Source organism: Balaenoptera acutorostrata, chromosome 3 (genome assembly GCF_949987535.1).
Source record: "Balaenoptera acutorostrata chromosome 3, mBalAcu1.1, whole genome shotgun sequence".
Lineage (NCBI taxonomy): Eukaryota > Metazoa > Chordata > Mammalia > Artiodactyla > Balaenopteridae > Balaenoptera > Balaenoptera acutorostrata.
Genome location: NC_080066.1, coordinates 20,751,060 through 20,776,062, shown reverse-complemented (window position 1 = coordinate 20,776,062; position 25,003 = coordinate 20,751,060). Strand labels below are relative to the sequence as shown.

Below are 25,003 nucleotides of genomic sequence, written 5' to 3'. Positions count from 1 at the left end.
AATATATTACCTCACTGTTCTGCAGGCCAGAAGTCCAAAATGGCTTTCACTGGACTAAGACCAGGGTGTCAGCAGGACCGCGTTGCTCCTGGAAGCTCTGGACAGAACCAGTTTCCTTGTCTTTTCCAGCTTCTACAGGCTGCCCACGTTCTCTGTCTCGTGACTCCCACCAGCGATCACATCACCCCAACCCCTGCCCCTGGCATTACATCTTCTCTGGCTCTGACCCACCCGCCTCCCTGTTATAAAGAGGCTTGTGATTATATTGGACCCACCTGGATAATCCAGGCATCTCTACCCATCTCACAATCCTTAACTTCATCACATATGCAAAGTCCCTTTTCCCACGTAAGGTAACATATTCACTGGTTTAGGACACGGACATTTGGGGGACCATTATTCTGCCTGCTACAGAGGACCAGAACCCAGGTTCCTTGACTCCCAGCCCAGGTGTCCCTATAGCTCTCAGGCCCTCACTACCCCTTGGGCTCCTCAGAGTTCAGGGTCATCTCTGAGGTTCAGAGATAGAAGCTGGGTTGCACAGCAGCAGAGGATTTCCTCTTGAAGTGGCGGTTTACCACTGTGCACACCCCGTATACCCCCGCTACCCCGTAACCACCCCTACATTATATCACTCCTCAGAAGGAAGGGGCTGGCCCCTTAGGTTCAGGAAGCACCTTGGTGGCTCACTGAAAAGGGCTGGGGGTGTAACGATAGTGCTGCTGGCTATCCTGAGGGTACCTCTCAGGAACCTAAGTGTGGTGGGATGAAGCACCCTCATATCTGCAAGGCCCTGGGAGCAACCCGAGGGCTGGTACAAATGCCCACCAGCCGTGCTGATGAGAAGCCAGCAAAGAAGGGAATCAGGACGAGGAGAGTAGGGAAGAGAGGAGCAGGCTGAGCTGTGGTGTCAGTAGGTCTGTGTGAGGCCAGGGCAAAGGAGCCTGTGCTCAGGGGAACAGCGAAGGGCTGGCCGCCCAGCACTGCCCAGCAGCTGAGTCACCTCCACTGACCACTCAGAACTCCCGTAGCCAAGAAAGGTTGGCTGGAGAAGAAACAGAAGAGGACTCCGCCCAGAAAACATGCACCAGCAATCCTGCCAGCCTCAGTGCCATAGAAATGATAAAATTCCAAAGGTGTTCCCACTTTTCTACCACCACAGGCAGAGTCTGGGAAGGCTGGGGGCCTCAGAGAGGAGGAGCCGGGTGGGAGGAGAGTGACAGAGGGGTGTCAGCTATGACCAGGGAAACAAGCCCCATCCGCCTCCCCAGTGCTGAGCAGACTAACAGGAATACCTGGAGCCAGAGGCGGGTTTTCCTTTCCTTTGGGAAAGCCAGCTGAGAATGCGTCCATGGTAACTAGGGATGAGGGATAGAGAGTCTGCAAGTGAAGACAAAGTATCAGCTGCTCATCTAGAGAGGGATAATAATTAACCAGGAGGGTCCCCTTTGGTCCAATGACCCCAGGAGACAAGTGGCAGGGTCAGAGGGTTGGCCTCACGTGTGTGTGTGACCTGGGCAGCCCCCCAGGGTCCCCACCCAGAAGGACCTCACGGTTGGGTTCAAGCTCAGCTGTCACCATCTTAAACTTATTCATCATTTTGAAACCGAACAGGACCCTGTGAGACTTTCCCGGGGGCAGACCCCTATGTCCCCCACCTCTTGTTTGTAGAAAAGCTTTAGCCTCCTAGGCCTTCCCCAAGTTCCAGAGAGCAAATTTAATCAGAGAAGTGAGAAAATGCAGAAACAAGGGAAAGCAGTCGAGCAAGACAAAATAATAACACTTTAGCCATAAAACAAAGTCAAGGACCCTTAGTTCCTTCTCAGGGGCTACAGATAATATCCTGAGCCATGTCCTTGAGTTGTTTTGCAGATACTGAAACATCCACCAGGTGGAAACTGCTGACCAGACAGACACCAGACCGGTTGGAACCAGAAGGTTGATGACGTTAACTCCCGAAATACCACCCTGTTACATCACCACCAACCAATCAGAAGGACGTACACAAGCTGATCATGCACCTGGGGACCCTCTCCCTCACGTTGCCCTTAAAATCCCTTCCCCTAAAGCCATCGGGGAGTTCGGGCCTTTTGAGCATGAGCTGCCTGGACTCCCTGCTTGGAGCCTGCAATAAACGCTGCACTCTCCTTCCCCACAGCCCGGTGTCAGTGGGTTGGCTTTGCTGCGCGTCAGGCAAGCGAATCCAAGTTTAGTTCAGCAACAATTTTTGAACAAGAGACCCCGTCATTTTCATTTTGCACTGGCCCCCTCAAACCATGTAGCTGGTCTCCGGGTGTATCATGTAGGATACATTGTGTCTGTGTAGGACGAAGGGTGAAGAAGGAATAAAATGCTCAGCGTCTCATTTAAGAGATAGATCTCTTTATCTATTCATTCAGTCAGACAAAATTCAGCAGAAAATTCTCTCCCACCCTCCTCCCAACCCCCCCATGAAGGTACACACATGTACAATCCCAGGCTTACCCCTCACACAACTGACCACACCAAACTGCAGTCCCCTGATGTCCAGGTGGGATCAGGCCAGCGTTTAGGGATGCTGAAGGGTATTTCATAGCTTTTCTGGGAAATAGTCTAATGCTCAGCTGATAGGCTCATATACATTTCTGACAGGGCTCAGAGGATCCAAGAGAAGAGCTGAACGTCAAAACGAGTTTGAACGTTTGGAATTTAAGTTTTTTCACAGATTCAACCACCACCATCAGAATAAGATTTTAAAAACAAAGACAAAAGGAAGGTAACACTATTTTTTAAAAGGTGAAGAATAATTTCCTTATAAGATGGTTGTGAAATTTCATTAAACTGCACCTAGGATATTGCCTGTGTATGTAGAGGCTAAATAAACAAATGTTAATTCCCTTATTCCCTTCAAAGCCCCTCTTTGTACACTCTTTCTTCTTTTCTTCCAATCTTGCTGAGTAAGTTACAGCCTTAAGCTGCCCCTGCCCCTGCCCCTGCCCCTCGGTTACCTAACGTGATGGGCTGAATCATAACAAAACTCCTATGCTGAAGACCTATCCTCAGTACCTCGGAATGTGACTTTATTTGGTGTTGGGCCTTTAAAGAGGTGGTTATGATAAAGTGAGGCTGTATAGGTGGGCCTTAATCCAACAGGACTGGCATCCTGACATAAGAGGAGATTAGGACACAGACAGGTACAGAGGGATGACCACGTGAGGACACAGGGAGAAGACGGCCATCTACAAGCCAAGGAGAGAGGCCTCAGGAGAAGCCAACCCTGCCCACACCTTGATCTGGGACACTGAGTCTACAAATGTGAGAAGATAAATGTCCATTGTTTAAGCCACCCAGCCTGTGGTACTTTGTTGTGGCAGCCTGAGCTGACTAATACACCTAACATCATTCGAGTTATGGTTCTTGGAGAGAAGCAAGCCTACACTGCCAAGAATGATGAAAACTCTCTTACCAGGCAACGCCTTGAAGAAGGGAGCACTGCTCTTCAGGAGTCTAGCTGGGTGCTTTCCACCAGGTATTCGCTGGGTGTCTTTTCTCCTGGGAGTTCATTGCCTCCTTGTAAATAGAACCCACTGTCCCCTGAGGAGGGAAGTGGGGGGTGTATTTGGGGGTCATCAGTCACTCACGCCAGCCCAACATACCCAAATGTTCACATACTCCTGGGCCCTGTTCCAGCCTCAAGAAAAGGCCTTTCTTGGTCTTACAAGCCCTGAGCAGCAAAGCACACATGGAGCCAGTCTTCGGCCCGAGGACCAGGCTGAATTAGCCCCCAAATTCTGAATAAACTTCTGGTCTAATGGGCTTTACTTGTGTTCCCTAAGGAAGTTACAGACCAAGAGTTGGAAATGGAGGAGGTGTCTTAACATTTGGGTCTTTATCATTCCTGGCAAAATTATTTGGAGCCATGAAATCTGGATCAAGGCAGGAATGTCCAGAAGACCTTATTATACCATTCCTAAAAACAAACACTTCCACTGAGTTTTCTCATTACCAACACTGTGTTAAGCACTTCACATACATTTTTTTCTCCCAAGCAAGATTTCAACACAAAGGAGCCAGCCTGCATTTAGAAAAGTACCAAGAGTCAGGCCTGTATATTTAGGGTGTCAGGGAAAGAGCTTTTCCAGGGGAGCAAATGCTTTCTTTGTCCATTACCATGCCCATTGCTTCTCCCTGGATTTGCTCCCATGTACCTGGATTCTCAGGTATTTAATGGCTCCTTTCTCCTGAGCCCTCTCCCAACATATATTATTTAATAATAATATTAGCTTTTAATTAATGTGTCTACGTATACCCTGTCTTGTTCTGCAAAGCAGTTAAGGCAACTCATAGACAGATATACTGCATATGGCAACTAGCATTCATCGATTCAACATAAACGGAGCACTTCCTATATTCCAGGCACTGTGCTAGGTCCTGGAGAAACAGCATTCACGTTCTACCGGGCTCTCCTGGGTCTCTCCTGCACATGTGCATAGTTTCCCAGCCAGCAGGGATGTGTGGAGAACCCATCTCAACCCTTTGGCTGTCCCATTCCAAGATTTTCTGTTAAATTTGTAGCTGGTTCACCACTTACCCTAATCAGGAGCACATTCTCAAACTTGCAGAGATGTGAGTTTTCCCCATTTGTTTCCTGCCAAGTTCTCTGTTGCTGTCAGTGCTGTAGGTTTTCACCCTCTGCTCAAAATTGATTTGACCCCTTTGGCAGTAAACTTGATATTTTTTTCTGGTCAGCCCCTTGCTGATAAAACAGTGGACAGAACTGGGAAGAGGGCTGGGATGGAAACAGACCAGACAAAAGGGCTACAGACCCGTTCTTGCCTGAAGCTGTATCCATTTTTCATGAGTAAATGCTTCTCAATTTGTTATCTGCCTTTGGCCAATTTCCAAAGCACAGAAATGGTTGATTCTGACAATATTGTCCAGTTTCATACTGTCTGAGGAGGAGAGGATTTACTGACCTTTTCATGTCACGATAGCTGGAAGTTTGGCCTCTGAAGTTTGTTTTTTTTTAATTTTTAATTTTGATGGGGCACGAATTTCCCAGTTTTCTGCTGTTTCCACTGTCCCTATGGTCCTACACTTGTTCTGCTTCATTATCTGCCTCACCCTTGAAGGCACTGAGCTTAGGAATTATGATCCACAGTGGTGACACCTAGACAATGTCCTAAAAGTGCAATGGAATGTACAAATAGTGCTCAGGCCTGTGTGCTAGATTCTCTGGAATATAAAAGCATTCAAGAGAAGGTTCTTGTCTTCAAGGCCCCAAAAATCCCGGGGGAGATGGGGAGCATGGATACAAAGAGATAACTAACAATGCAATGGCTGGAGTCCACGATAGGCACAGGGACGGACTTCCCTGGGGGTCCAGTGGTTAAGATTCTGTGCTTCCACTGCAGGGGGCGGGGGTTCCATCCCTGGTTGGGGAACTAAGATCCTGTATGCCACATGGTGTGGCCAAAAAAAAAAGCACAGGGATGTCCTCTGTAGGCTGGGAAGGACAAGAAATGATTTCTCAGGTTTATGACATACAGACCCTTTATATGATTTGTCAGGTTTCTTGTCAATTACTAAATATTACTTTGGTACTTGGAATGAAATTGTTTTCATTGGAGGGAATAAACTAGTGTACCTTAATAAAGAGAGAAGAGTTTGGGAAGTGGAATACTGGGGAGTGCTAGATGTCACCTTGCTGCTGGTGGAACGTGGATAGTAAACAGAATACCGCGCCCCAGCTCTGCCACTCCCGTGCTGTGAGATTTGAGAAATTCATTTCTGCATCTGTGCAATGAAGAAGGGGTGGGGAAGTGGTAATCATTTTTGGCTCAAATGCCCTGTGCTTCTAAGGGAGGAGAGAATCTTTTTCCTACAATCTCTAGAAGATATGATTATGTTTGTTCCCATGTATCACAAGGATTAGTCACTAGATTTGCCCAAAGCAATGATCCCCAGAATGGTTAAGCAGGGTTTCTGAATGTTTTAAAATTTATTTTAGTAAGAATATTTTGAAAACCTGATGAAGTTATGACATCTCTTCTAGGCGAAATAAACCACATCTTCCTAAACATACAAAAGGTTGCCTAGAATCACAGGGAACTGACACCCTCAGGTTAAGGACTCTTGAGAGAAAACAACGAAAAAGAGACCATGATGAGCTTCGAAGCCCTGGATTCAGCTCTGGCTGTTGTAGGCTTCTCATTCTTTTTAAAATAGTCAAAGAAAAACCAAAGTGAAGGTCTGAATTAAAAACTAACCTAGGAAGATCTGTTGTAGAAAATGAAAAATTTTCATCGCTGAGAAAGGCAGCCTAAAGAACAAGAAAATCTCACTCCTCACAGAATCCCAGGCCGAAGGGAGGAATGAAAAATTAAAGGCATTAATATTTATCACAGCTAGAGAAGGAAAACCTGCAGGAAATGATGAGCACGGCTGCAGCAGCAATTATAACCAAAGACAGGAAACTAAAACAGGAAGCTTATCTCATTAGTTAATTTCAATGCAACACTACAGGGGGGTATTTTGGCCAGATGCCTCAAAGGAACCCTTAATCCTTCCACAGAAGGAGTATTCAGAGATCATCTGGAGAGTTATTAATGCCCTCTCAACCTCTTCTCTTTGCCCTCTCCCTTTTGGAAAGTAGAGAAGGAATCTAGCTAAGTTAAGCGAGCGTTTTTTTTTTTGGCCATGTTGTGCAGCATGTGGGATCTTAGTTCCCCGACTAGGGATCAAACCCATGCCCTCTGCAGTGGAAGCTTTAGAGTCCTAACCACTGGACCGCCAGGGAAGTCCCTAAGTGAGCATTTTTAATTTCAACTCCTAGAACATTACATTGTGTTCATTTTGAAATCATCTTACAGAGAACCAGCCCACGGGCTAAGGTATAGATGTGTCTGACAGAAGAGAAGAAGCAGAGTGCAGGGGTCCAGCAGGGCCATGGGTTTCAGACTCACTGCTGCTTCTGCTGCCCAGGGCTGCCTCCCAGGTCAGAGGTCAGAGGTTAGAGGTTATCAAACACCCAGGGCAGGGACTCCCACGTTCTGCAAAGTCATAGGCACCACTGTCATCACCTGCTCCCAATACTCCTGCTGTATTTACAGGCTCCCTAGCCACTCAGGGAGAACGGCATCCTGCAGAAGGACAGAACCCACAGTGCAGAAGGACTCTGGGGACAAAAATAAAATGCAATAACTTGTGCATTGTTCTCTTTCAGGTCAGTGCTTTTTTGCTATTTAGAAGTCTGCTGAGGGACACTCCTGGCAGTCCAGTGGTTAGGACTCCCCGCTTCCACTCCAGGGGGCGCAGGTTCGATCCCTGGTCGGGGAACTAGTATCCCACAAGCCGCTCTGCACAGCCAAAAAGAAATAGAAGTCTGCTGAAGCAAGCAACATCAAAGCACTCCATGTCCTTAGTCTCTACAGACTGTTCTCCGCACCCAACAGCGATTTTTTGAATACTGAGTCAGATCCTAATATTCCTTCAAAATCCTCCAGACAGACCCCACCTCTCTCTGAAGGTAATCAGAGCCCCTGACATTGTATATGAGGCTGTGCTCCTGGCTTTCTTTCTGACACCCGCTCCCCCAGTCCCTGCACTCCAGCCCACTGGCCTCCATGCTATGTCCTGAGTGCTCTAAGCTCACTCATACCTCAGGACCTCTGCACACACTGTTCCCATGTCTGGAGAGCTCCTTCTGAATCCCTCAATATCTGCAAGGCTCACCCTCACTTCTTTCAGGTCTCTGCTCATACGTCACCTCATCAGAGAGGCCTTCCCAGCCATGCTACCTAAAATAACAGCACTTGTTCATCCCTCCCTTAACCTTCTTTACTTTTTCCATAGCACACATCGTTACCTGGCATTCCTATAGATCCTCTGTGTTTTTAAATTGTATCCTTTTGAATGGGGATTTTTTTCTTGTTCCGCAACTATATCCCTAAGACCTAGAATGTGTCTGACAAATAATAGACATTCAATAAATATTTTTGAATGAATGCTATTGGTTATTCTGCCTAGATGGGTGTATAATGGTATTAACTATCTTCTTTTTAATAGTGAAATATCATAATACAACAGTGCACACAATGCGTATGTACACTTTAAAGAATAAGTGCGCACCCATGTATTACCACAAAGTGTACCAATGATATATTCTGAGGTACCAAAATAGATCTTCTATCAAGTCCAAGTACTAAATTCTTTCCCGTTATCAGTCAATTAGAACCCTCTTTGGTGCAGATAGCAGAAAAGCTGACCCCAAGTGGCTTAAACAATAAGGAAATTTATCATATAAAGTCTCATTCAAAAAATCCATAGGCAGGGCTTCCCTGGTGGCACAGTGGTTGAGAGTCTGCCTGCCAATGCAGGGGACACGGGTTCGAGCCCTGGTCTGGGAAGATCCCACATGCCGCAGAGTGGCTAGGCCCATGAGCCACGACTACTGAGCCTGCGCGTCTGGAGCCCATGCTCCGCAACAAGAGAGGCCGCGACAGTGAGAGGCCCGCGCATCGCGATGAAGAGTGGACCCCGCTCGCTGGAACTGGAGAAAGCCCTCGCACAGAAACGAAGACCCAACACACCCAAAAATAAATTAATTAATTAATTTTTAAAAAAATCCATAGGCAGATACATGCACCCCATGTTCATAGCAGCACTACTCACAATAGCCAAGACATGGATCAACCTAAATGTCCATCGACATATGAATGGATAAAGAAGATGTGGTACATATAAACAATGGAATACTACTCAGCCATAAAAAAGAACGAAATAATGCCATTTGCAGCAACATGGATGGACCTAGAGATTATCGTACTAAGTGAAGTAAGTCAGAAAGAGAAAGACAAATGCCACATGATATCACTTATATGTGGAATCTAAAATAGGCACAAATGAAGCTATCTACAAAGCAGAAACAAACAGACGTAGAAAACAGATTTGTGGTTGCCAAAGGGGAGTGAGGTGGGGAGGAATGGACTGGTAGTTTGGGGTTAATAGATGCAAACTATTACATATAGAATGAATGGACAAAAAGGTTCTACTGCATATAGCACAAGGAACTAGATTCAATGTCCTGAGATAAACCACAATGGAAAAGAATATAAAAAAGAATATATATATGTAACTGAGTCACTTTGCTGTACAGCAGAAATTAACACAACACTGTAAATCAACTATACTTCAATTTTAAAAAATTCATAAGTAGAAGGAGCTTTAAGCAATGGTTGCTTCAGGGGTTAGGGGATGTCACCAAAGTATTGTTTTGAGTCTTCTCTCCATTCTGCCTTCCTTGGTATGAGCCTCGTCCTAAAGCTGACTCACTGGTGGCAAGATGACTGCCCATAGATGCAGGCTGTGTGCTTCGTCTTTCATGTCCAAGAAAGAGCATCATGAGCTAAAGATGCTGAGAGCACTCCGATTAGACTTGCGTGGGTCCATTGCTCACCTCTGGGCCAACCACATGCCTAGGGGAATGCAATATGCTCACTGGCTTAGCTGAGCTCAAGTGCTCCAACCTTGGATTCCCAGGTAGAAACGCACGAATCCCTGAATAGAAACCAGGGACTGTCGGGCATAGAGAACAGACTCGTGGTTGCCAAGGGAGAGGGGGGTGAGGGAGGAATGGATTGGGAGTTTGGGATTAGCAGATACAGACTATTATATACAGAATGGATAAACAACAAGGTCATACCATAATAGCACAGGGAACTATATTCAATATCCTGTGATAAACCATAATGGAAAAGAATATGAAAAAGAATACATATATATATATATATATGTACACTGAATCACTTTGCTATACAGTGAAAATTAACACAATATTATAAATCAACTATACTTCAATAAAATAAGTTAAAAAAAAAAAAGAAATCAGGGACGATTGGCAAGGTGTAATGCAAGCTGGGATGGCATTCACAAATGTCCACTGTACCTTTTTTCACCGAAGAGTAGTTCAGAGCCGATTTTATCCAGCTGTAGACATATTCGAGCAAGCTTCCTATCTGCTGTCCCAGCCCACAGCAAGCGGACAGCACTCGAAGCAGAAAGATTGACAAAAACAGGCAATGGCACCAAGTAGACACAAGATGCCTAAGAACATGATCATTCAGCCACAGGGCAAAAAGACCAACACAGCAGCCCAGTGATGACACCCTCATTACACGTCAGTGTGACAGGAATGGTATGAGGACCCTGAGGGATAAAACCTTCAAGCTGTATCCAGTGGACAATGTTTAGGAAGATAAAAGGATGTTTAACGGATTTGGAAGAGATTCTATCAAAACATTAACTATAACAATGAAGACACTCAAAGAAATGTTTCGGTTCTCCCGAACGATGCCAACTAAATGAATGGCTGTTAGCTATAATTATCAAAATTATAGTGAGATGAGAAGCCATACGTTCCACAATTTGGGGGAATTTCTACCTATTACAGACCTATTAGTAAAAAGAAAATTATAACAATTTAATGAGCAAAATGAATGGTTTTTTTTTTTTCATAAAAAGCAATAAGTAGTTCCCTCCAACCTCAAAAGTTAAAAAGGGGAACTTAAGTCTCAGGTCACTGTATTTCCCACTTCTAGTAAGTATGTTGGAGCTGGCAATTTAACAAATACTTACTGAGAACCTGAATATTTTTTTCAACTTGAATGTTCCTGATGGCTTTTTGAGCAAGGAGGCAATGGCTAGCACGACCCACAGTTTTGCACATGGAAAATCAAGACTCTAAGTAGTGAAATAACTCACTTTTGGGGGAGCATTGAGTCCACTCAACAGGAAAACTTCCAATATTGTCCCTGTGTTGGGCCACTGATTGTTTTAAGGTACTAAAAACAACAACGAGAGGAATCAAGATCTGAGAATGAGTAAGACACAGGACTCCGTCTGGGGACACCACACTGAAGATTTTGTTCAATTTTTCAACTCAGTTTTGCATCTCACAGTCCATAATTTTTTTCTTTTCAATCTTCTCCTTCTTTAACCAGGGAAGCCTTAAGAGCAGAAATGGCCAGCAGTCCCCAAAGTGATATAATCTGAGGGCTACCTAGGTAAGGCCTTTACTCCAAATGTTTGCTCCACCATTATTGTGAAATTCCACCAACGGAGAGCGCTGCGGGAGGGACAGGTATTCTGCCAACTTCAGGGGTCCCCTAATACATTGCATATATTCCTGGGAGATATAACAAGACCCTGGCGGTCAAGGCCCTGACCAATGAGAAACAAGTTGGGCGGCTGGGCAAGGGGCGGGTGAGCGTGGGAGCTGAAGCTGGGAGCAGAGGTTAGATGAGCTGATTACTATTGTCTTAATCCAGCCTGACCTACAATTGGCTGTACTTCTCCACCCCCTGAGGCTTCCTCCCTAATCTAGAAGAGTCCACTTTAGCTCTTGTCATTTCAGAGCAGTCCCTCAGGCTCCAGGCTGTGCCTCCCTCTCCTGGGCCTTGTGCCCGCTCCCCTAACAGCTACGCCTCAATACACCTGTATCATCTGCTCAGGATGCCCTGACAGAGTAGCACAGCCTGGGGGCTTCAACAGCAGAACTTTATCGTCTTATTGTCCTGGAGGCTGAAGGCTGAGATCAAGGTGTGGGCAGGGTTGGTTTCTGCTGAGGCCTCTCTTGGCTTGTGGACGGCTGTCTTCTCCCTACATCTTCATGTGGTCTTCCCTCTGCGTCTGTGTTCAAATGTCCTCTTCTTATAAGGACAGCAGTCCTATTGGATTAGGACCCACCTTAGTGACCTCATTTTAACTTACCCCTTTAGAGGCCTTATCTCCAAATACTGTCACATTCTGAGGTGTTGGGGGTTAAGATTTCAACATGTGAATTTGGGGGGTCATAACTCAGCACACAACAATACCTGACTTTGAAGAGTCCCCTCAGAGGCCCTTGACTCCCATCCTGAAACATTGCCCCTACATCCATTTCAAATTTATCAGAGCAGGTTTCCTAGATCCAGGATTTTCTAGTCTGAAGTTCCCCTGGAGAACATTAGGCAGGACACAGTGCCTTTAAATTGGGAGACCAACCCTGCAGGCAATTCACGGGTTTCTTTATTTGGTCAGAATTAGAAGTGGGTTCTGCAGGGGTATCTTGAATTACCCACAAGATGACTTTTAGTCTGGATTGGGCATCTTTGTTGATGGGCACCCTGTGACTTTCTGAGAAGCTGTAGACCCAGGTGAAGACTATCAGTTAAAGCATTTCAGAATTAAAAGGAGAAATTGCACCACCATGGAAATAAAACCAAAAGTCCTTGTTCCCTCTGCTGGTTGAATCCTAGGGATTACAGAAATCCGACACTGGCAGCATTAGCCCAGATCTTTGATGGGGGCCACCCCTCTGGCTCTATTTCACGTTTTGTCACCTGGGCTGCATACCTTTCAAAGAATGGCCTTTAGTCAGGGTTTGCAGCTCTTTGCCCCCCAGGCTGTAGGAACGGGCGTCACTCTGAGGCCCCTCATGAAAAGCAACTCCAGGTCTTTCAGCCCTTCCTTTCTGGGCTGTGTGACTCCACCTGATTCTGGGAAAGAGCCTCGCATCCCCCCATCTTCCCCCCATGCCTCATCCCACCACCCTCGCTGCTGGGCTGGTCTCAGAGTCCAGAGAGCAGGAGGTAAGTTCTATACGTAGTGACATCACTCAGTGGCTCCAGCAAACGGCAGTGTCCCCTCCACGTCCCAACTCCCGGAGCATCCAGGACCAGACAGCAGCCTGACACACCCTCCTTGAATCAGGGCCTCACAAAACACTATCCCGGCAGCCTCGAGGCGTTCACAGACACGGCCTCAACTCACCCAGGAGAGAAAGCTTCCCATGCTCTTTCCATTCTCCGCGAAAGAAGGGAACGAAATCCCCTCTCCTAAGAATCCTTAAAAATAGGTGAGAGGGGCTTCCCTGGTGGCCCAGTGGTTAAGAATCTGCCTGCCAATGCAGGGGACACGGGTTCAAGCCCTGGTCCGGGAAGATCCCACATGCCGCGGAGCAACTAAGTCCATGCGGCACAACTACTGAGCCTGCACTCTAGAGCCCGGGAGCCACAACTCCTGAAGCCCCCATGCCTAGAGCCCGTGCACCACAACAAGAGAAGCCACTGCAATGAGAAGCCCGCGCACCGCAACGAAGAGCAGCCCCCACTCGCCACAACCAGAGAAAGCCCACGTGCAGCAACGAAGACCCAACGCAGCCAAAAATAAATAAATAAATAAATAAATTTATTTAAAAAATAATAATAATTAAAAAAATAGGGGAGAGGTTCATCTGTTGTAGCTGGAGGATGCGTGAGGCCGAGTGGAATGTCTCCTGGGGCCTGGGGGATCCTCTGATCCAGAACCTGGCCGTGTGGTTTAAACAGCCCTGGTCCCCTCCACAGGGAACCCCCGGGATGGACCATGAACCGTCTCCTCTGTCGTGACTGCCCTGGACGCTGTGCCCTTTCTCCTCCTCAGCGCCTGCACTCTTATCATTCAGCTATTCCAAGAACACTGACCCTGCATTTTGTTCGTTATAGTGCATCCCCTGAGGACATGATGCTCTGAGAGGCTAGCGCTCTGGCCGCTCCCCAAGCTCCTGTGGGCCCTCGTGAGGAGCAACACGCATCAGTGACACAGGACTTAGCCCGTCTCTCCCTGCAACCTCCCACCGCATCCTCTCCTCCCACTGGTTCCATCACACTTGCTGCCCTCTGAGCAGTCATCTTCTTGCTCCCTTCCTTTGACCGCCAACCTTCTGCCTCTGCCTCTTGACCCCTTGTCTCTTCCTTAACCCCCTTCAATTCGGTTACCATCTACTCCGAATAAGCGTAATTTTCAAAATGGTGTGTTCCATGCGCCAGGGGCTCAGGGGGAGGAAGGCATGGGCCTGGCTCCTAAGAGATCAAAGATCTTCCGACCCACTGGTGGATGCTCAGTTAGATGGGGGTAGAGACAACCACGCCGCCAGGCAGAATGTTTCAAGTGCTATAGAAAGAGAAAGAAAGATGGAGCTGCCTTAAAAATACTAAAAATAGAGTTACCATATGATCCAGCAATCCCACTCCTGGGCAAATATCTGGAAAAGATGGAAACTCTAATTTGAAAAGATACATGCACCCCAATGTTCACAGTACCATTATGTACAATAGCCAAAACATGGAAACAACCTGTGTCCACTGACAGGTGAATGGATCAAGAAGATGTGATATATATACACAATGGAATATTACTCAGCCATAAAAAAGAATGAAATAATGCATTTGCAGCAACATGGATGGACCTAGAGATTATCATACTAAGTGAAGCAAGTCAGACACAGAAAGACAAATATCATACGATATGACTTACCTATGGAATCTAAAATATGATACAAATGAACTTATTTACAACACAGAAACAGACTCACAGACATAGAAAATAAACTGATGGTTACCAAAGAGGAAAGGGGAGCGAGGGATAAATTAGGAGGTTGGGATTAACATACACACACTACTATATATAAAACAGGTAAACAAGGATCTACTGTATAGCACAGGGAACTATAGTCAATATCTTGTAATAACCTATAATGTAAAAGAATCTGAAAAAGAATATGTATACGCACACACACACATATATATATATAACTGAATCAGTTTGCTGTACACCAGAAACTAACACAATATTGTAAATCAACTATACTTTGATTTAAAAAAAAAAGAAATATTTATTTACGGCCAAAAAAAAAAAAAGAGAGAGAGAGAGAGAAAGGAGGAGGTGGGGATTTTGGGGGGACGTGCAAGAAATCTCCAGGAAGGAGCCACACTCAAGCTGAGCTTCAAGGGCCAGCAAGGTCTTTAAGGGTCCAGAATGAGAGCAGCTCTGGCAGATTAGGGAGCAGGCTCAGGAAGCATTCAGGCCACAGAGGCGGTGAGGGTCTGCGTGAGGAGGGAATTTGGGGGCCAAGCAGAGGAATGCAGTGCCGAGGAGGCTGGGCTGAGCTTGGCGTGTGTGAGCAGGCCTCTGCTGGAGGAGCCTTTAGCGGGCAGCACTCACACATCACAAACTGGGGCTTCGCTCCAACTTGTCCACTCATTAGCAACGAAGGAATTGAGTCATTATTACAATAGATCCCCAGGTTCTGTTATGCCACGCCTCATGGTCCTGTCCCACTTGTGAAAAAACAAAAGGAGATAGTTCAATGGCCTCATAATGAGTAACTGACTTCAGCATCTTAACAAGAGCAGGGTCAGAAGTCTCCATTCTGAGAGTGGGATGGACATATATACACTAATATGTATAAAGTGGATAACTAATAAGAACCTGCTGTATAAAAAAATAAATAAAATTAAGAAAAAAAAAAAAAAGAAGTCTCCATTCTGATCTCCCACGAAAAATGTACGGGCTTGTGCCCAAGTGAGCAAAGCCTGGGGAGAGGGGCGGGTCTCTGAAGTCCAGGGGCTGCTCCAGCAGGATCTGAGGAGCCCCGTGCCTTCCTACCTCCACCCGACATCCACGGTTTCCTCCCAGTTTGCCTCCTAAGAGAACTGGGTCATCACTTCACTATCTGGAAATGGCTGCCAAGAAGGCTCTGTCCCCAGAGGACAGTATTCACTGGTGAAATGGAAGGCCTTCAGAGAGCAGACAGTGCCCAGGAGATAGTGATCAGACCCCAGGGCGGTGGTCAGCCCACAGCTGGCACTGGCATGTCACACAGCCTTGGCACCCGCGGATGCTACAGTTCCAGTTACTAGATACTTTTTCACTTATTTAAAGATGTCCGGCCAATGCCACCCTACAGGTATGTCTTCGCTGGGCCAGAGGACAAAGGCTATATATTTTAAAAATATATTTAAATAGCTTTTTATTTCCCTAATCCAATGTTTATGGCTTTCGTCAATTGTCTGAAAACTATTTTGCCAAAAATTACAGTGTGTTATTCTATTACCACTTTATTGTAATAATACGCTCCTTTTATAACCACTCCACCTGTTGGGCAGTGTCCCTGAATTTGCAAAGGGCTTTTCCTGAAGAAGGCCACAGATGGGCGAGCGAGAACCACGTCCTTTTGCAGGCTCTCTTAGGGCCTCAGTTTCTCCTCCTGAAAATGGGATATATAATGTCATCTAGTTAATGAATTAGAATCTGAAAAATATTTTGAGATTGAGGTGTGAAAACTGCTATAGGACCAGAGCTATAGATGTAGCTTTTAAGCCACAGAAGTGGTCTTGTGTGTAATCTGAATATTCTTAACGCACAAAAGGAGCTTACAATTTAAAGATATCTTTTAGTAAATGCATTTATGAAATGAAAAATTGTGTGGCCCTCTTAGAAATGTCTCAAACATTCGGAATTTCTCAATACAACATTTTAACACAATGTTAAGTCAGAGTGGCTTGTTATTTGTTCTGCCCTCTGTTGATTAGATCAGATGAATTTAGCTCTAGAGTCAGACCTCAATGGCTTCAACTATTCAATCTATGAATCTAAGCAGGCCTGTTCCTCTTCAGTGCTCATAAGCACTTCTTCCCAGGAAAGGAAGGGGAAGGGAAAGCCAATGAAAATTAATTAATTTTGCTATTTTTAGTAAATGTGGGAAATGGGCTGATGGGAGACAAAACTCAAAACCTATTATGGAGCTGTCTGGATATCAATTACCCCTGTTCCCCTCAAATAGATGCTGGAAAATGGGCATATTTAGATACCCTGTTGGGCATAATTATTCTCCCACCATAATACAGGTTTGGCAGGGATGGGCCATCTGTCCTGCCCGGGAGAGTCAGCGTGAAGCAGACTGCGTCCCTTCCCCGGCCAGCTCTGCCCCTTACCTGCAGGGTCTTGAATCTATTTTTGTCACCTCTGTCAGCCTGGCTAAGGGCTTCCAAATAAAACGGAAGGAAGACGTGAAGATGGCAAAAAAAAAAATGAAGTCTGGGCAGCATGAGCCTGTAGCCTTACCTTTTTGTAGCTTCTGTGGTCTTGCCTGAATGAAGGGCTTTACTCTGTGCTGGAGGAGGTGATGCCTTAGGTAGGTTAGCCTTACTCGTGGAATTATTGTTTTGGATTTCTTTGGTACATGGAAGCACAGAATCTTTTCACAAGTTTATAATAGTACTTTGTATTTGGCATTCATTAATTCTTTATGGAACACTTCGGGAAAATGTTGTGGCACGTTCCATCGAAATAATGGATTTTTATGTCGTTCTCAACCTTTAGCTGAGACACAGCTTCTATTTTGTTGTCGTCCCTGTAGCCTTCCCTCTCAGTGTCTCCTCAGCTGACTCCACTCAGATGAATATTTTATAAGACAAGATTTCCACATTTCTCATGTTTATGACTATTCATAAAACTCTCGTAAAGTTTGTACTTTCCCCCAATACTAATTTAATAACCTTGAAAATAGTCAACAGTATGAGCACAAATTCCTTAATTGGCTTTACAGAGAGAAAATGCATGAAACAGTACTGCTACACCCTGTCAACACAGACTCAGGAACGGCAGCTCTGGTGAAAAGCAGACAGCAGTGGATTAGAACAGCCACTTTGTCACTTACTACACAAGTAAGATTGATCAAAGTCACTGAACCCTTCTGAGCCTCAGTTTCATCTGTAAAATGGGAATAATCACTGTCAAGAGGATTAAATGTGTGTGAATATGTTTTGTCAACCATGGAATGGGATAAAGATGTAAGGGTTCTTATTATTTATACCCCTGAAATGTGAGCAAGAGGGGCTCCAGGCCTTTTTTTTTTTTTGGCCGTGCCATGCAGCTTGCGGGATCTTAGTTCCCTGGGCCCCTGGCAGTGGAAGCGCGGAGTCCTAACCACTGGAAATTCCCTCCAGGCCTTGAAAAGAGCTTAAGAAAGAAGGTCGGGATCTGAGAGAGAAGATTATGAGCCCAAAAGATGAGGGCCAAACACTTAGCACGAAAAACACACGTCACTGGTCCCATAAGGATGCTAACATGTATGAAGCACAGGCACCTGGTGCCCCAGGTCAAGTGTTGTTCGTGAAGATTCTATAATCCAGGCAACTTCCTGACCTCCAACTTCCTGAGGTCACTCTTTCACTTAATATCAAAATGAAATGCAGTTGGGGCTTCCCTGGTGGCGCAGTGGTTGAGAATCCGCCTGCCAATGCAGGGGACACGGGTTCGGGCCCTGGTCTGGGAGGATCCCACATGCCGCAGAGCGACTAGGCCCGTGAGCCACAACTACTGAGCCTGCGTGTCTGGAGCCTGTGCTCCGCAACAAGAGAGGCCGCTACAGTGAGAGGCCCGTGCACCGTGATGAGGAGTGGCCCCCGCTTGCCGCAATTAGAGAAAGCCCTCGCACAGAAACGAAGACCCAACACAGCCATAAATAAATAAATAAATAAATAAAAATGAAATGCAGTCATTAACAGCTGAATCTAGAATACTCTCATCTATTTCTCTCACATATCCAAGAGCACATGGGTTTGCCTTCTCACCCACACTGTCACCGATTTCCCTGCTTTCCTCTGACTCCAAACCATTAACTCCCAGCCCCGCTTTAACCGTCCTTGCTTTCCTGAAATCATGGGATATGACCCTTTCCGTTCCCCCAAAGCACTGCCGGCGTTACATGGTTTGGGAGCAGCAGAGAGAATTACCACACGGTGTGCAAACACTTCAAATCCAGTGTCAGACATTGCTGCGCTCTCCAAGTCCCATCACTTTCGACATAGAGAATGTTTTATATCCACATCTCTCCATAGGCCCTGGTTTTCTTCCATGTTTCTAGCTAGCCCTCCCCACCCCCATTCCTCTAGACTCTTCCATTTCCTTCTTCAGGATCCCGACCCCCTTCTTGAGATGCCAGTGGATTACTCCTATTTCTGTATCAGGCAGAATGATTTAACTTTTTTGTGTGTGTGTCTATACTTCTCCCAACTCAAGCATCCTAAGCAGAGAGCCTCACCTTTCACAACCCAATAGGAATGATGGATGGATGAATGAATTTAAATTTAATGAGATGCCCAGCAGACAATTCCAAACAAGGTTCCTGACCACAGTGAGAGGAGGCACTCAGTTTGTTAAATGAAATAAATAATGCCCAGAGGTGAAGATTGTTCAGGTCATGGTCATAGAAGCCATATTTGAGACCAGGGTGATGAATGTCTTTGCCCAAGGAGAGCAGAGTGAACTCTGCTAAAGACTCAACTTTGGGAATTAAATACTTCTATTTAATGGACAGTCCAAGCTCCTAGAGGCCTGTAAGCTGGGACGAGAACTCAGAGAAGACAGCTTCAGAACAGTCGTGGGAATAGAACCCGGACAGCCAGGGTTTAGGAAGTGAATGGAGGTGGAATGAAGAAGGCAGTAAATGTATTTAGGCTGCTGCACTCTTACGTGAATCATTTTCAAAGCTAGTAAGCATTTTAAGAAAAAGAACTCTATTCCTGTAACTGGTTTACAGAGGATTTTCACCTTGTTGGGGACGTAAGCACGGAATGGTTTCATTGCTGTCAGCAGCTGCTCTCCGCTGAATCCCCATTTCCCACCAGCGATCAGACTGGCCAGATTTAATAATCTGCCTAAGATTTCGGGTTATTAGACCAGTCTCATTTTTGTATTTAAGATTCAATTCTAATTATTAAACGATGACGACAAAGAAAATAGCAAGTGTTGATGAAGATGTGGAGAAATTGGAACCCGCATACAGGCGTTGCAGGTGGGGTGCAGCCACTGTGGAAAACAGTATGGTGGGTCCTCAAAAAGGTAAACATGGAATCACCATACAATTCAGCAATTCTGCTTCTGGGTATGCACCCAAAATCACTGAAAGCAGGGACTTGAACAGATTTTTGTGCACCCACATTCACTGCAGCATTATTCACAATAGCCAAAACATGGAAACAACATAAGGGTCCATCCACAGAAGAATGGATTTAAAAAGCATGGTCTATACATAAAAAGGATTATTACTGAACTATAAAAATGAAGGAAATTCTAATACATATTATGACATGGATGAACCTGAAAACATACTAAGTGAAAGACGTCGTCACAAAAGGACAGACACTGTGTGATTCCATTTATATGAGGGCCATAGAGTCGTCGAAATCGTAGAGACAGAAAGTAGAACAGTGGTGCCAGGGGTGTGGGCTGGGGGATGGGAGTGAGGATTTAATGGGGACAGAGGTTCAGTTTGGGATAATGGAAAAGTACTGCAGATGGATAATGCCGATGGTTGTACAACATTGTGAGTGCACTTAATAGCACTGAACCGTACACTTAAAAATGGTTAAAATGGTAAATTTTATGCTATGTATATTTTACCACAATTTAAAAAAACTTTTTTTTAAAGGTTCAGTCCTAGGCATTCCATCTCAAACTCAGTCGCCTGGCCCGTCGGCCCCCCAGCAGCTTCCTGGTTCTGCCCTTGGGGTAATGTATGTTCCCGCACATACAGCCCCAAGAACTGGAGGGTCCCCTTCCACACGCTTGGATGGACTTGGAGAGTGGGGTGGGTGGAGCTGCCCCATCTTCCCTCCAGGCTCACTGAGCTTGCAGCCCTTCAAGCCCGAGGGAAGGGACCGCTCTGAAATCTCCAGCCTGGCAGGTCACAAGCCTTTCAAGTCTGTCCCCAAACCTCAGTGGGAAGGACACACTGTGCCGTGCTCCTTGGCTCCCAGAATTCTCACTGTGACCTTCTTACCCCGCTCAGCTCCTCGTGGCCTGGGGGTAACTACGAGGTCACCCTAGCAAGAGTCTAATTCCCCGTTTTGCTGAACCCCAATCTTTATGAGTGATTGTCTTAGGACTCTCGCCCTGACTTGGCTGTGGGGATTAAAGGAACCCCTTCCCCTCTGTGGCAGGCAGAATTCTAAGCTGGCCCCCAAGATTCCAGCCTCCTAAGCGTGAGTGGAGCCTGCAGATATGACGGGATGTCACCTCTGTGATTATGTCACATTATGTGGCAAAAGGGATTCTGTGGATGTAAAGTCCCTAATCAGGGACTTCCCCGATGGTCCAGCGGTTAAGACTCTGCGCTCCCAATGCAGGTGGCCCGGGCTTCGATCCCTGGTCAGGGAACTAGATCCCACGTGCCACAAGGAAGATCCCGCGTGCCGCAACTAAGACACGGCGCAGCCAAAATAAATAAATAAATATTTTTAAACAATAAAATAAAGTCCCTAATCAGTTGACTTGGAGATGGTTAGAAAGGAGATTGTCCTGGGTGGATAGAAAGGGAACACAGCCCCGCTCCAGTCTCCTGTTACAGCCTCCCACCGTGAAGACTAACTGCATCTCCACAAAGCTTAGGACCTGCAAGCCTCTTAGTTTGGAAATGGGGCTGGGGGTGTAGCTGGCAGTAGGGCCAGCTCAGAAGTGTTGACCGTCAGGAAGTCCTGAGAAGCTGGTTAGTTCCTGGTGACTTCCTGAATGGGGAATGTAAGAGGTAGGTATTTTGGTCCTCAGGGCAATTTTAGGACAAGAGGGAAAAAAATCCCACATTTTATTACTCCCAGTGAACGGTAGCATTCGGTGTGATTTCCCTTTTCTTTTCCTATTGTGATTCTCTGTAGGAAGAGGGTTTTTTTTTCTTTAATCCTATTTAACAATCGAGAAATTGAAATAACACATTTTAAGCTTATGAAAGAATTGCCGGTTTGATTTTCCCCATCCTTTCCTCCACCAGTATTGCAACTTGGAAATACAATTGAGACCCACTGTCTGAGCACCTGGTGGCATCCAGGTGGCACTGAACAGAGTTACTGAATCTGTAAGCTGGGGACAGACCTGGGCTCCACGGTCCCACTAAGTGGTTAACGACCCTGCTCAGAGATTCCTCCGTCACTCTGACTGTAACACTAGGCACATTTTGCTCCCTCAAAATCAGGGAATTAACATCCTTAAGTTCAGGGTCACCTCAAAGAAGAATTTATGTCTTGGGTCACAACGGAATTGTATAAAAAAAAAAGTCAGCCCTCAAACGTAGAAATCTGGCGTAATGAAATCTTTTAACTGAAATGGGTTTAGAAGAATTCAACTTAGCAGAAGGTAACACAAACTACAAACGTTAAGTGTTCCAACGCACTGTACTCATCTCTCCTTCCAAATGTCTGTGACACAAACAGGACTGGTTCTCACTGGGTCCTGGCTCTTACCTAAGACCCACCTAAGGCCAGTTTCAGCCCATATTCAAATCTCCTGAGAATAAGGTTCACTCCAAAAGCACTCGTGAGGAGTGGAGGCCTTAGTGAAGCTTGTGGGAAGACGGACAGGGTTAAAATACACTTGCACAGGAAACTTCCCAAGGCTCTCCTGTCCCCCGGCTCCCCAGACACCGCAGGTGCCTGGAACCATTTCCAAGACCCTGTCGGCTTTGCATACTCCATCTGTAAACCGAAAGCTAGCCAGAGATCAGCGAAAGCGAAGCAAGTTATCCTCAGCCAAATTTCAACCACCCCTGAGTCCTCAGGCTTATCTCTGGGGGGATACGGTTCACTTACCGTTGTTTTATTTACAGAATCACTTCTGTTTCATCTGGGGATTAATAGATGGTTGGTGACTAACCAGTTTATCATTTGAGTCTTGTCTGCATCCTGCCAAGCCCTCCTGGACCATAAATTCCCTGTAGACAGGGAACTTATCCATCCTGTTCACTGTTGCATCTCCTGGATTTTACCCCTAGTAACACCTGGCACAGAAGAAACCACAAGTAATTTCTGGATGAAAAATGAATGGACTCCATACGTTCTCTCTTCCTGTTTGGACCTCAGTCACTTGGCAGGTCCTAAAGCGTGAATGAACACCACTTCTTCACCAGGGATCTTTTTAGAACCTAGCTTCTCTTTCAGACTCTTATCATTGAGTTCAGATAAAATTATTTACCATTTTCTTCCACATTTGTTTCTTCCGCATGTATTTCTCCTTCAGAATATCGACCTGGAATACAGACAAGGTAGCATGTTATCTACTTGCTTTCAGGAAGTATGGAACCAGTGTATTATCTTCTAAAGTTTTTCTTGAAGTTTGTCACCAAAAAACCTCCAGGTTGTAATTTCCTCATTTGTAGAATAATTATTTCTTTTTTAAAATCAAGAAATTTCACTAGCAAGTCATCCTTGAAGTCCATCAATCTCCTTCTCTTCCCTCCTTCTATTATCTACCCAATATTTATTGAATGTTTGACATAAGCCAGACTCTATGCTATGCACATTGGCATTTATTGTCTCAAAAAATTTGTATTAGTCTGTACTGATTTATAACAGTAAATATAGAACCACAACAGAAAATTTGGGACATATACAATACTATAAATAAGAATCACATAATCACAGCCAGAAAGAGTAACTGTCATCCTTTTGATATATTTCCTTCTAGTTTTTGAATATATACATGCATTTTTCCATAGCTGGAACAATAGTTTACACACAATTTGGTAATGTTCTTTTTTCCCCTTTAACAATATATTTAGGTATTTTCTTATGTTCATGAAAAATACCTCATTTTTAATAGCTGCATAATAGTTCACTTAAACTTCCCCCTAATTTTGGATTTTTTGGTTGTTTCTAATTTTCTGACATTATGAAAAAGGAGACAGTGCACAAATCTTTGTGCTCATTTCTGATTATTTCTGTAGAATCCCTACATATGGAATTATAGGCCAAAGTATATAAACATTTTTAAGGGTCTTGAAATATTTCACAAAATCACTTTCCGGTAAAATTATATCAATTTATGCTCCCACTATAATATATAAAATTGCCCATTTCTTTGCACTCCTGCCAATACTGAATGTTAGAATTTTAAAATCTTTTTCTAATTTAATAGATGCAAATATTGCTTACTATTTTAATTTTTAATTTTTTCAATTACTGGGTAATCCAAACACTTTAAAATATAATTACATATACACACTAATTGTTTTTATTTTTTCTTTGAGGAAATTTCCTCATTGAGTTATTAGAGTTTTCTTATCAATGTGTGTGTACTCTTGTATTGAGGATAAAATGAACTGTCAGGGCTTCCCTGGTGGCACAGTGGTTAAGAATCCGCCTGCCAATGGAGACATGGGTTCGAGCCCTGGTCTGGGAAGATCCCACATGCCGCGGAGCAACTAAGCCCGTGCACCACAACTACTGAGCCTGTGCTCTAGAGCCCGCGAGCCACAACTACTGAGTCCACGTGCCACAACTACTGAAGCCCGCGTGCCTAGAGCCCGTCGTCCGCAACGAGAAGCCACCGCAATGAGAAGCCCGCGCACCTCAACAAAGAGTAGCCCCCGCTCACCGCAACTAGAGAAAGCCCGCACACAGCAACGAAGACCCAACGCAGCCAAAAATAAATAAATAAATAAAATTAAAAAAAAAAAAAGAACTGTCAGATTTGTTCTGTTTTCTATTTTGTTCACAATATTTTTAGTTGTCACAATTTTTAAATTCTTATGTAATCTAGTCTACTGGTCATTTCCTTTATGATTTTTCTATTTCTTTTCTTCCCCCATCTTGAGGTTACATAAATATTTGCCTAAAATTTCTCCTAGTTTTAAAGTTCTTTAATGTAGCTGAAATTTCTTTTAGCACATAATGAAATGTATGAGCTCAACATGATTTTTTTTCAAATTACTAGCTTTCTCAAGTCCATTTATTGAGAATCTGTCCCTTTTTCATTTATTTTAGATGACTCCATCACATATGAAAATCTACAGTATATCAACACTGTCTTTTTCTGGGTTATCTATTCTATTTTATTATCTATATCATTCAATATCTACTAATATTCTATTTTGATACTTTAAATTATTATTTTATACTGTTTAACAAACAGGGAAATTTCCCATCTGTTTCTTCATTTTCATAATCTTCTTAACCCTTCTCATCTGCTACTTGTTCAAGTAAACTTTAAAATAATTTTGTTTTAGCCTCCCAAGGTAGGTGTTAATAGCTTCATTGTACAGTTGAGGAACTGAGTCTCAAAAAGAATAAATAGCTCAAGGTTACACATATTCTAAGTGGAAGAGGCATAAAGCAAAATCATGTCTTTTGACATCTCCTCTTTCAGCTCTAAAATGCTGTAATTTTTAGTAAAC

General features: G+C 44.7%; 1 long non-coding RNA gene across 1 annotated transcript in view; it reads right to left on the bottom strand.

Annotated features, from left to right (window-relative positions):
- LOC103017115 (uncharacterized) overlaps positions 1-25,003 on the bottom strand; it is a 37,037-nt gene that overhangs the window by 9,593 nt on the left and 2,441 nt on the right. The window contains exon 3 of the long non-coding RNA XR_449762.2: positions 22,804-22,857. This is a non-coding gene — a long non-coding RNA (uncharacterized LOC103017115). The remainder of the gene's footprint in view (positions 1-22,803; positions 22,858-25,003) is intronic.